Source organism: Heloderma suspectum, chromosome 2 (assembly GCF_057233095.1).
Source record: "Heloderma suspectum isolate Gila_16-S chromosome 2, 16-S_ref, whole genome shotgun sequence".
Classification (NCBI taxonomy): domain Eukaryota; kingdom Metazoa; phylum Chordata; class Lepidosauria; order Squamata; family Helodermatidae; genus Heloderma; species Heloderma suspectum.
The window spans coordinates 347,722,012-347,734,279 of NC_139459.1; the positions used below are offsets into that span (position 1 = coordinate 347,722,012).

Sequence of the window (12,268 nt, forward strand, 5' to 3'; positions counted from 1 at the left end):
CAGCGCTGGCTCTTCGGCTTAGAAATGGAGATGAGCACCACACCCTAGAGTCGGACACGACTGGTTGGGGACACCTTTACCTTTTTAAACTAGTGAATAGACTACCCAGCTTTGTACGGGCTGGAATAACCCTTTTTGATACAGCAAAGCCTTCAAGCAAATGTATGCAGTTTTCAGAGTTGGAGGCATTGTGCCCACGCCATCTGAATGAGGCCATGCCCTCTGGCATCCCTAGGCACAGCCCCTGCCAGGGTGCACCCCTATAGCCCCTGAGGGAGGGGCCTGTCCACTCCATTCTCCTGATGGGAAGCTGTCCCACATCAGCGAGGAGGGGGCAGCCATTTAACTCTTGTCCCTTGGCCTACTGATTTGTCGTGGCTTCGAACAGTATGGCCTGCAAGGCAGCGACTGAAGATATGACTACAGGCTTGTGGCACAGATACATTCAAATTAATTTAAATTAATTGATGCATTTAAAAACAAACACTGAGGCGCACACCCCTAGGTTCCCCTTAGTGCCCATGCCAAGTTCCAGGTGTCTAGGCTTCACGGTCTTCGTGCTATGGTACTCACAGGTGCACAGACAGACACGCATCCCCCGTTAGCGTGATAGCTAATAATGGCCATCATCCTTCCCCAACCTGGTGTCCTTCAGAGGTCTTGCACTCCAACTCCCATTGCGCCTCTGGAGGGCGCTGGAGTGGGAAAGGCTGATGTACGGGAAGAAGCAGAAGTCCCCAAATGCGGCTTTCTACCCAGGCTGCCCTTCCACAGGCTTCTCCGGCGACTCTGGGAAGGGGGAACGAGCCAGTTTCCCCTCTCCGCCCTCCCTGATCGGACGGGGCAGTTTGGGGAGTGATGCAGGGGATTGGCTGAGCCGCCCTGGCCAATCGCAGGCGACGCGCTCCCGAATGTTCGCCGTGGCTCCTGCTCCGGTTTCCTTTCGGTTTGTGGCGGCGGGAAGCGGAGTGACGAGGCGCTCGGTAGAGGCGCAGGCTTGTTTGCCGTTTAAAAATTAATATTGTCAGGCAAAGCTCGGCAGGACGGAGCTTTAAGGAGCGGAGAGAGAGGGAGAGGCTGATGGATTGAGGGAATTGTCTCCTTGATATTCATGTGCGCCCTTGAGAGCACAGAGGAAAGACGCCAGTACAGCCTACAGGGGTTACATTCTCCCCTTCTCCGCTGAATTACCAGTAGAGCAAAGTAGTATGGCACGTAAGTAAGGAGAAAGTTAAGGAGTGCCTAATCTTCCCATTTTCAAAACATTAGTATTGGTATATAACTGTAGGCTGACCATGCGTATGGGACAGTACCATTTTTTATTTCCCGACCGTCCCGTCGTTTTAATATAAATGTCAATTTTGTCCCGTTTTTAATTTTTTGTAAAAAAAAAAAAACCTGAACGCATTTATCATAAGGCTCTATGCTAATCAATGTGTGCAGTAAAGTTCCATTTCCTTTATCCAGTCAGGGCCAGGCTTCTTGAGCTAGCGAAGATCAGACGCCGCCCCCTCGCTTGTCTGCAGTGGCGGGGAATTCAAGAGGTGGTCCCTAAGCCCCATTCAGTGTGTGGGAGCCAGGAGGGTGAGTATTACTGGAATTTCTACCATCATTCCGCCCATAGAGATTCTTTCTCTAATGAAACTTTTGTTATCGTCTTACTTTTTCATGAATACGGAATATTACATAACCCCATCCAGTTTTTGTCTCCCCAATATCCCGTATTTGTCTCAAGGAAATATGGTCAGCCTGTTATAAGGGGGCACCTCCAGCTCATTCCATAACGTTGATTTCAGCGCAGTCAGGATCCTCCCCTGTTCTAAGCAGTTCCAGGGAAAAAAGCACCCAGTCAGTGTTTGAAATCAAAAACAAAACTAACAGTATAATCCGATGCATGTTGACTCAGAAGTAAGTCTCCCTGTGTACAACAGAGTCTGCTCCCTAGTCAGCCTAATGCTGCTATTCTTGCACTTCAGACAGAGGCAGCCATTGCAACTGAGGGTCCAATTAAGGGTCTCCGTGATGAAACTGCTTGTCCTCTTTGCCTGGAATACTTAGAAGATCCTGTGATTCTAGACTGCGGGCACAATTTCTGCCAGGCCTGCCTGACCCAGTGCTGGGGGGAGTCAGACACAGATGCTTCCTGCCCTCAGTGTAGAGAGATTGTTCAGCAACGGAACTTCAGGCTGAACCAGCAGCTGGCGAATGTGGTCGAGCTGGTCAAGAAACTTCAGGAGGGAAAAAAAGAAGAGGGCAAGAGGGGCGTGTGTGAGAGGCACTGGGAGCCCCTGAAGCTCTTCTGCAAGGAGGATCAAGCCCCCATCTGTATGATGTGTGATAGATCTAAGAAGCATGAAGCTCACAGTGTGTTTCTTCTGGAAGAGGCTTCCCAAGAGTATAAGGTAAGAAATCACCCATGCACCATGGTAAGAAAAATAGCCTTGGTTTCTTTGGGGGGAGTGTTATGTGTAGATTCACTCCTGTACGATTTATCTTGAGCATTAGGGCATGCAAGGCTAGCCCCTGACTCCACAGCAATGTTCCACCTCCTGTTTTACACAGTTGTATAATACAAAGACAACAAGCTTTGTCACTGCCTTGTTGTGGCGAAGGGGCTTGCGTAACTCAGTGAAGCCATAAGCTATGCCGTGCAGGGCCACCCAAGACGGACAGGTCATGGCAGAGAGTTCTGACAAAATGTGGTCCACTGGAGAAGGAAATGGCAACCCACTCCAGTATTCTTGCCAAGAAAACCCCATGGAATGTATCACAAGGCTAAAAGAGATGACGCCGGAAGATGAGCCCCTCAGGTCGGAAGGTGTCCAATATACTACCGGGGAAGAGCAGAGGGTATTTCCAAGTAGCGCCAGAAAGAGTGAAGTGGCTGGGCCAAAGCCGAAAGGACACTCAGCTGTGGATGTGTCTGGTGGTGAAAAGAAAATCCGATGCTGTAAAGAACAATATTGTTTAGGAACCTGGAATGTCAGATCAAGGTAAGCTGGAGGTGGTCAAACATGAGATGGCAAGACTGAACATCGACATCTTGGGAATCAGTGAACTAAAATGGACAGGCATGGGTGAATTTAATTCAGGTGACCATCATATCTACTACTGTGGGCAAGAATCCCTTAGAAGAAATGGAGTAGCACTCATGGTCAATAAAAGGGCGGGAAAAGCAGTACTGGGGTACAATCTCAAAAACGATAGAATGATCTCAGTACGAATCCAAGGCAAACCATTCAACATCACAGTAATTCAAGTCTGTGCCCCAACCACTGAGGCCGAAGAAGCTGAGGTTGATCGGTTCTATGAAGACCTACAACACCTTCTAGAACTAACATCAAAAAAAGATGTCCTCTTCATCATAGGGGATTGGAATGCTAAAGTAGGAAGTCAAGAAATCACCGGGATAACAGGCAAGCATGGCCTTGGTGTACAAAATGAAGCAGGACAAAAGCTAATAGAGTTTTGCCAAGACAACACTCTGATCATAGCAAACAGTCTTTTCCAACAGCACAAGAGACGACTCTACACATGGACATCACCAGATGGTCAATATCGAAATCAGATTGATTATGTCCTTTGCAGCCAAAGATGGAGAAGCTCTATGCAGTCAGTAAAAACAAGACCTGGAGCTGACTGTGGCTCAGATCATGAGCTTCTTGTTGCAAAATTTCGGCTTAAATTGAAGAACATAGGGAAAACCACTAAACCATTCAGGTATGACCTAAATCATATCCCTGATGAATATACAGTGGAGGTGAGGAATAGATTTCAGGGATTAGACCTGATAGACAGAGTGCCTGAGGAACTATGGACGGAGGTCCGTAACATTGTTCAGGAGGCAGCAACTCAATCCATCCCAAAGAAAAAGAAATGCAAGAAAGCCAAGTGGCTGTCTGATGAGGCTTTACAAGTAGCTGAGGAAAGAAGGGAAGCGAAAAGCAAGGGAGAAAGGGGAAGATATATCCAACTGAATGCAGAGTTCCAGAGAATAGCAAGGAGAGACAAGAAGGCCTTCTTAAATGAACAATGCAAAGAAATCGAGGAAAACAACAGAATGGGAAAGACTAGAGATCTCTTCGAGAAAATCGGAGATCTCAAGGGAACGTTTTGTGCAAAGATGGGCATGATAAAGGACAAAGAAGGCAGGGACCTAACAGATGCAGATGAGATTAAGAAGAGGTGGAAAGAATACACAGAAGAACTATAGAGGAAAGATCTGAATGTCCCTGATAGCCATGATAGTGTGGTCACTGAACTTGAGCCGGACATCCTCGAGAGTGAAGTCAAGTGGGCCTTAGGAAGCATTACTAACAACAAAGCTAGCGGAGATGACAGTATTCCAGCTGAGCTATTTAAAATCCTAAAAGATGATGCTGTTGAAGTGCTGCACTCTAAAGAGCCTCTTGCTGAGGGTGAAAGAGGAGAGTGCAAAAGCTGGTTTGAAACTCAACATTAAAAAAACTAGGATCATGGCATCTGGCCCGATCACTTCCTGGCATATAGAAGGGGAAGAAGTGGAAGCAGTGACAGATTTTACTTTCTTGGGCTCCAAGATCACCGCAGACGGTGACTGTAGCCATGAAATTAAAAGACGCTTGCTCCTTGGGAGGAAAGCTATGGCAAACCTAGACAGCATAGTAAGAAGCAGAGACATCACCTTGCCGACAAAGGTCCGTCTAATCAAAGCTATGGTTTTCCCAGTAGTAATGTATGGCTGTGAGAGCTGGACTATAAGGAAGGCTGAGCGCCGAAGAATTGATGCTTTCGAACTGTGGTGCTGGAGAAGACTCTTACGAGTCCCCTGGACTGCAAGGAGGTCAAATCAGTCCATCCTAAAGGAAATCAACCTTGAGTGCTCATTGGAAGGACAGATAATGAAGCTGAAGCTCCAATATTTTGGCCACCTAATGCGAAGAGAAAACTCTCTGGAAAAGACCCTGATGCTGGGAAAGACTGAAGGCAAAAGGAGAAGGGGACGGCAGAGGATGAGATGGCTAGATAGCATCACCGATGCAATGAATATGAACTTGAGCACACTCCGGGAGAGAGCGCAGGACAGGAGGGCCTGGCGTGCTATGGTCCATGGGGTCACGAAGAGTCGGACACGACTGAACAACAACAAATAATACAAAGAACCAATTAAAGCTGTGTGCTCCTTCTCTCCAGAGGTAGAGTGCACATCTGAGTTTGGTTTTACAAAAGTGGGGGAGAGCTATCCACAAGGAAAAGTGCTGCTCCATAAAGTTTTTCACTGATCAAGAGGGGCAGATGAGGTAGCAAAAACAGATTACAACAAAGGATGGAATAGACAAGAATGTTTCAAAATGTGACAAAGGGCTGTGGGTTTAAAGGGGCCTTTAAATGTGTAACAGCCTGGAGTAGTAAAGCTCCTCATACAGCTAGAAGGAAGGAGGTATTGAAGGTTTGATACTATAAACAGTTTTGTAGATGTAACAAAATATGAAGGGATGGAGGGCTTTGGCCATGCTATGGTCAAGCTTGTCATGAGCTGACATGTTTCTTCTCCAGGGTATGGCCAAAGTTTAAATTTTAAACTAAACGTGGGCTGAAACTTGCTCCCCACTTTTGCAGATCCATTTGTCGCATAAATTGGGAGTGATTTGCCACAGCATTCCTTGAGGTGGGTGAGAGAACTTTGGATACACTTCTGGTGTGGTTGCCCTTGTCTTAAATATATTTACAAGGTAGCTAAAGTGCGTGTGTGGGGGAAGGTTATTTAAACTTTTTTAAAGCCCCCCATATGTATAATGAGATGTGAAATTGTTAGTGTTAAGTAAACATCTGAAGTTAGCTTGGAATTCATTTATGGCAGCCAAAATATTAATAGCTAATAAATTGAGAAATAATGAGATACCCACTGTTAAAAGCTGGTTAAGTATGGAAAATCATGAGAATGATAAAACTGAAAGAATATGTACAAGTAAGAGATGGGAGGAAGAAGGAAGTACATTTTTTCAATAATTGGAAACTTTTTTAGAGTTTGAGTCATATCATAAATGCAATTTGGATATGGGCCGCGGTGGCTTAGTGGTTAAGACGCTGAACTGCAGACTGGAAGGTCGGCAGGACAGCAGTTCGAGACCCGAGTGCTGCGTGACGGAGTGAGCTCCCGTCTTCAGTCCCAGCTTCTGCCAACCTAGCAGTTCGAAAGCAAGAAATTGCAAGTAGATAAATAGGTACCGCTTCAGCAGGAAAGGTAACAGCGTTCCGTGCACCTCGGTGTTCAGTCATGCCGGCCACATGACCACGGAAGCGTCTTCGGACAGCACTGGCTCTTCGGCTTAGAAACGGGGATCAGCACCGCACCCTAGTGTCGGACACGACTGGTTGGGGACACCTTTACCTTTTTAAATGTAAGACAAATTAAGGAGATGTCAAATTGGATGTATGGTTAAGATAGAATTAAATGTACGTATTGAAAGTAATTAAATAGTATATATAGTATTTTTCTCTAAAGCATTGGTTAGTAGCCAATGTGGCCATTGCACAAGCAGCCCCTCCCACTGATTCTGATGTTCAGGTGCCCCCCCCCCCCAATTCTGTAGGAAGCTCCGAAATGAGTGGAAGTGCGAGTTTTGGACTCGCGACAGGTCAGTGGAGCTCTCTTATGTGAGTTCCACTGACTGCCCCATTCTACAAACAAACATTTCCACTTGTTTCCAGTTGCTCCCAGAAGCACTGAGGATGCCATCACATGAAGCTTTTATCACGCACTCATGGTGGGTCGCTCACGGACGTTTGCTGGTCCTTTTCACAGCGTCATCAACCTCCAGGGCACATACAGCAGTATTTCCCGGTTATTCCATGTTGAAAAGATTCAGGGATAATGAAGTATTTAAATTTATCCCAGATTTTCCCCTCTGTGTAAATTCATTGTTGCGCTATTAAGTAGCCACTAGATAGCGCTGTTTCGCTGAAAACTATGGAGCATTGGAAATGGAAAACTTCCCCTTTTGGCCATCACGTGGCCACTGTTGGTCGCCATCTGGGAGCTTGTGGAAAACGCAGAAAGGCTCCACAAAAAAGAAAGCCTGGTAGGACTGTGGGGTTTTTCTTTAATGTAGAGACGCCCCATATCTCTGTTGTGCAAGTGGTGGTTCTTGCTTGCAGAATGGGACCGGGGTACAATGGAAATGGTGGGGGCACAGCGCCCTGTTGGATACAGCCCAACATGTCGAAGCGCTAATCGGGTTACTAATTACGTATATATTGGAATATTTACCAATTTTATAAAATGTTACTGGACTTGCAAAATCTATCAAGAAGTATCTATATTTTATAATTTTATAATATGTAATAATAATTTTGCGGAGCCATGAGGTTCGCTGTGCAAAGCCTCTGGGCCCAATTCCTGGAACTGCCATGTGATTATGTCCAGCTCCTCCTCCCTCCTTTACCGTCTCCATTGGATAGGAAGGAAGCACACAACCCTTGAAGAACACTGCTGAGTGCGTAATGAAGATGCAGGGAGCTTAGTCGCCTACTGCTAGACACTTTCTCTCCCCAGTCTAGCTCCAAGGGAGGAGGTAAAGAGGGGCAAGTGTTACTACCCAACAGTTATTTCAGGGGCAAGGGGAGCTGAACCAACTCAGGTTGCTCTGCCCTCAAATCAATGGCAGTGACTTGTCTCGGCTTCCCCTTGACCCCAAGATGTTCCACTTGCTGTTATCATTTTGGGAGCAGATGGAAGCCAAGTCTGACACCAGTCAATTGATGGGCTTACGGGAAATGCTGCATTGGACGTCCATCCTCCAGTGTATCCACACCTACCTGCTGCGACTCCTTCAAGGTCTGTTGGCAAGTTCCTAGCTCGTCACTGTCAGATCAGACATAATTTTGTAAGGAAATCACTGACTGGCATCAGATAGACTAAACTCCTAAGAGGAAACCCCTTTTCTGTTTCTGCAGGAAAAAATCAAGGCCCATCTGGAATCTCTAAAGAAAAAAAGAGAGAAGCTTAAGAACCAGAAACTGACTGAGGAGCTGGGAAGGCAAGAATGTGTGGTAGGTGTTTTGTTTTCATGGCTCCCACGTTAGGGCTGAGTGTTGAGCGGCAGGCTTCCCATGATGTCAATCAGGGAAATAACTTTATGTGTTTGACATCCATATGGGCTGTTCTGTGGTGGTGACAACCAGGTTGCATGCTGCACACGTGACCATCATTTGCATAATTACCCGTGATGCCGCACATGTTGCTGTGTCATCCGAACCCGGCGCAGCGTGTGGCGGGGCTGGCTTCTTACCCACCCCACAACCCCTACTACCAGAAGCCATGGGTTCTGGGGTGGGTAAGAAGCCACCCCCGCCACACTCTGTGCCGGGTTCGGACAACATGGCAACCTGCATGGTGCCATGGGTAATTATGCAAATAGTGGTCGCGTGGGGTGGAGGAAGAAGCCATGGTGGCTTCTTTCCCCCCATGATCATTCGAACCCAGTCAGTGAGACTTGGTTCTCTAGAACTCCCTGCTACCAGGCTGCCTCAACTACATTAAAGAAAATAAGCATAAGGCCACTGCCACCAAAATAAACCTTTTGTATTATGTACCTCAGTGGCCTGGTAACTGAAGCAAGGGCATGGGATTGACACCAACGCTAGAGACAAGATAACCAAAACGAAGAGCATTATTAAGAGAATTATATACATAAGGGAGCAAAGTGTTATTTTTGTTTAAATTATAGGGTGGGAATGCTAAAATGTATTTAAATTAAGTATCCGTTACTGTACCTAATAAGAGTCTTCCCTGCTAATAAGCTCTTAATAGCTTTTCCCTCAGATCAGATTCCCCTAAGCTCCACCCCAGCCAGTCCCTCACAACCAGGAACCGATGCCGTACTGCAGTCTTGCTTTGCCTTCAACTCCTCCTGCTGCCTCTGGCTTTGGAGGCAGTAATACTGTGGGCTTCTCCACACGGTGCTTTTATCCTGCTGTTGAGATTGGTTGCTCATGGAAGTTTGAGGGTCCTTTACATAATGTTGTCAGCCTCCAGGGCATCTCCCTCGCTAAATTACATTTATCCCATTTTTTTTAAAGACTGGAGATAATGAGCTATCAAATTACAGTGTGTTGGTTTCCCCCTGAAAAGAGGAAATCCCACAATAAGAGGAGCTAGACCACAGCACCATCTAGTGGCTGTATAATGAAACATATGGAACACGCAGATAAGGGGGGAGAGTGGGAAGTATATGTAAAGGGAGCCCGTCAATCTTCCTGCATTTAAAACGGAAGCAGAAAGCCCCAGTAAAGTTGCAGGATTTTAGGCTGGTGTAGAATTGCTCTCGATCTCAATTTACTTGCTGAAGTTCCTTCTGGTCAGACCGCTGTCTGAACCCCCCGGCACTGGGTTCTGCTGCCTGCCAGAAGTTTCACCACAACCCCACACACCACAGCTTCCTGCTCTCCACAGCCACCAGCTCCAGATTCCCTCTCCCCCTAGACAGCCTGAAGCCTCTGTTCATAAGCCATTGTAACCAAGGCAGTGAGAACTGTTTTAGTCTGAAAATGCAGTAACCAAGCAACAGGGTGAATGTCACACAATGGATTTCTGCAAAAAGAATTTCTCCACCTAATCTCCCGTGCAGTCCCAAGTCTCACCCAAAATTTGGGGGAGAAGTTAAGTATATGCGGAGGGATGCGGGGGGACACGTTCCCCCTCCCCGCTCCACTTGTTCCGTTGGTAGAAGGGGTTAATTGGATACCACCAATAGGCTTCTGGCAAACTTCCTTGATGAATGTCATTTAAGTTCTGCTTCTGCCCCGCCTAAAATTTCTGTGTATTTTTCCCCAGACTCAAATTAGAACTAGAGAAGCAGAAGGTCAGGTCTGCCTTTGAGGGAATGCAGAAGTTCCTTGAGGAGAAACAGCACTTGCAGCTAGGCCAGCTGGAAGGTTTGGAGAAAGAGATGGAGAAGAGGCAGGAAGAGAACATTGCCACACTCTGAAGAGATTTCCCGACTTGGTAAACTGATCGTAGAGATGGAGGGGAAGTGCCTGCAGCCAGCATGCGAGTTTCTGCAGGTGAGATTTAACACAAAGACACCTTCCAGGTCTCTTGGAATAAAGAGTGCATTCCTGGGAACTATACTTGTTTTCTTGAAACAAGGAAGGGGCAAAGGAATCACCACTAGACCAAGAAGAAGCTCAGTATTTGTTGTGCCTGTATAACTGAGACCCATTTCTCTCTTTTTCAGGACATCAGGAAGACCTTGAGCAGGTATGTGGCTCTTTCTCCACTCCCCCTTCTATTTCCCCTACAGTTCACGTGGAAGAGCTCTGGGACACAAATTTCCTTCAGTGTATGAACTTGACGCCTTTGTCTGTTTTTTTTTTTTTTTTTAATGTAGTTGGTGCTGCTCTCCACTTTTTCCCCCGGAAGCCTTTCTCACTCCCTGTTCTTTCTCAGCTGCTGTAGAACAGCTTCAGTCCCATTTGAAAACTCACACATGCAACTGGATTTCTGCAAAATAGAGTCATAAAACCTGTGGAGTATAATTGGGTCAAGCCATTGTATCCATTTAGACTGCAATCCTAGGGTCCCTGGGCAAGCGCCCCAGGGACCATAGGACAGCTCAGCAAATCCCTCTGCGGTCGGAGTCGGCCTTCCGACCTCAGGACGGGGAGTCAGAGATCCGACCTTCGACCCCTCTTCCTTGTAGCTGGGACGGAGAGAACTGCACCAGCTCCCTCTCTGAGGTCGGAAAAGCGTACTCCTGCTGAAAGTAGCTCTCTCCGTTCTTGTCTGCAGGGCTTTCCTACCCTCTGCGACATGCAATCTTTTTAACAGAGGGTGCTTTGGGTAGATTATGCAAACCGCTACATGTGACGTATCTACTCTGCCACTGAGCAGTGGGCTCTTGCTTTGTAACTGCACCAGCGCTCCTTGTATCTTTTCCATTTGCCCCTGCTGTTCCCACAAAGAGCAGCAAATAAATTAGTGTGAGACTGGGGAATTCACAGTCATATCTCCTGGTGGGAAAGGCAGTCTGATACTTGATGAAGAAATCCTGAACCCTTCCAGACACAAGCTTCTAATCTAGTCAGTTTCATTTCAGAAGGGGGAATGTTTCTACATAAGGTTCCCCCACTTCTTCCCCTATTAAAAAAAAATGAAATTGACTAGAGTAGAAACCCTTTTGGTCAGAAGATATTAAGCTTTAAAGTGGCAGGCTGGGGCACCTACACATAAGTGAATTTTGCGTAAGAGAATTTTGCCTGTCACGTAACGCTAAAATCTTACAGGAGAATGGCATTCTGTTTCTCTTCTTTAAACCTGACCATGTTCCCTTCCAGGTGTGAGAAAAATTCAGTAGAACATATGATGGACCTTTCTCCTGGGTTGGAAGAGAGACTCAGAATTTACTCAGATAAACATTGTGCTTTGGAAAACCTATGGAGAACTGTAAAAGAACTGGGAACAGCTGAAGGAGGGAAGTTGATACCAATCTCTGAGAAGAAGGTTTTTTTCTTTCTGCTTCCTCAATCTAGTCCATTTCTAACGACGAGAAGGAGCTTATCTGATGCAACTGCCCTGCTTATCAAAGAATCCACCACTGGGGAAGGATCCCCCTGGTGTAGCCTTCAGAGGCACATTTTGTGCTTTTGCAAATGGAGCTTTCTCGATGGCAGCTCCCAGGCTGTGGAACTCAGGCCCTAGGCGTATAAGCAGGTCTGTTGGACTGCACGCTGTCCTTTATTGTTGTGCTTTCAGCTATGTTTTATTTATGATTCTAAGCTGCCTTGAGTGCCATTTTTCTTGGAAGGAAGGCAGGGTGTAACTCAAATCAAATCAATAAACGTCTTTCCTCACTACCATGAAGAACTGTGATAATGCACACGCACTGAGAAGGTCACACTTATGCAAGCTCAGCAGCACACTTTGAGGGCCAAAATGTGGCATATAAATGATTTTATAAATAAAAGCTCCCTAGCACCGTTCCATAGGTGGTGCATGAATACAGATCCTGTCTGGACATCAATTCCCTTTCTATTCAAAAGTGGGGGGACTACTTAAGAGCCAGTCCCACTGCTTTTGCAAGATGCTTTAGTAGACTGGAGCGTTTCTCCTGGAGAACAAGACATGGAGGCAGTATCATTGGTGTTGGCCATCTTCAGGACATACCCCCTTCACTGCCCCCGCTCCATTTAGAAGCCTCAAGGTTCATTAGTCCAAAAGGTAAGGAAAATAAACTAGGGCTGGGTAGGCACCCCCCAACCCACTTCGAAGGCTGATTCGGAGCTTCTG

General features: G+C 46.5%; 1 pseudogene; it reads left to right on the forward strand.

The window, feature by feature from the left end:
• The first annotated feature begins 713 nt into the window (after positions 1-713).
• LOC146355419 (zinc finger protein RFP-like) lies at positions 714-11,544 on the forward strand (annotated as a pseudogene).
• The last annotated feature ends 724 nt before the right edge of the window (positions 11,545-12,268 follow it).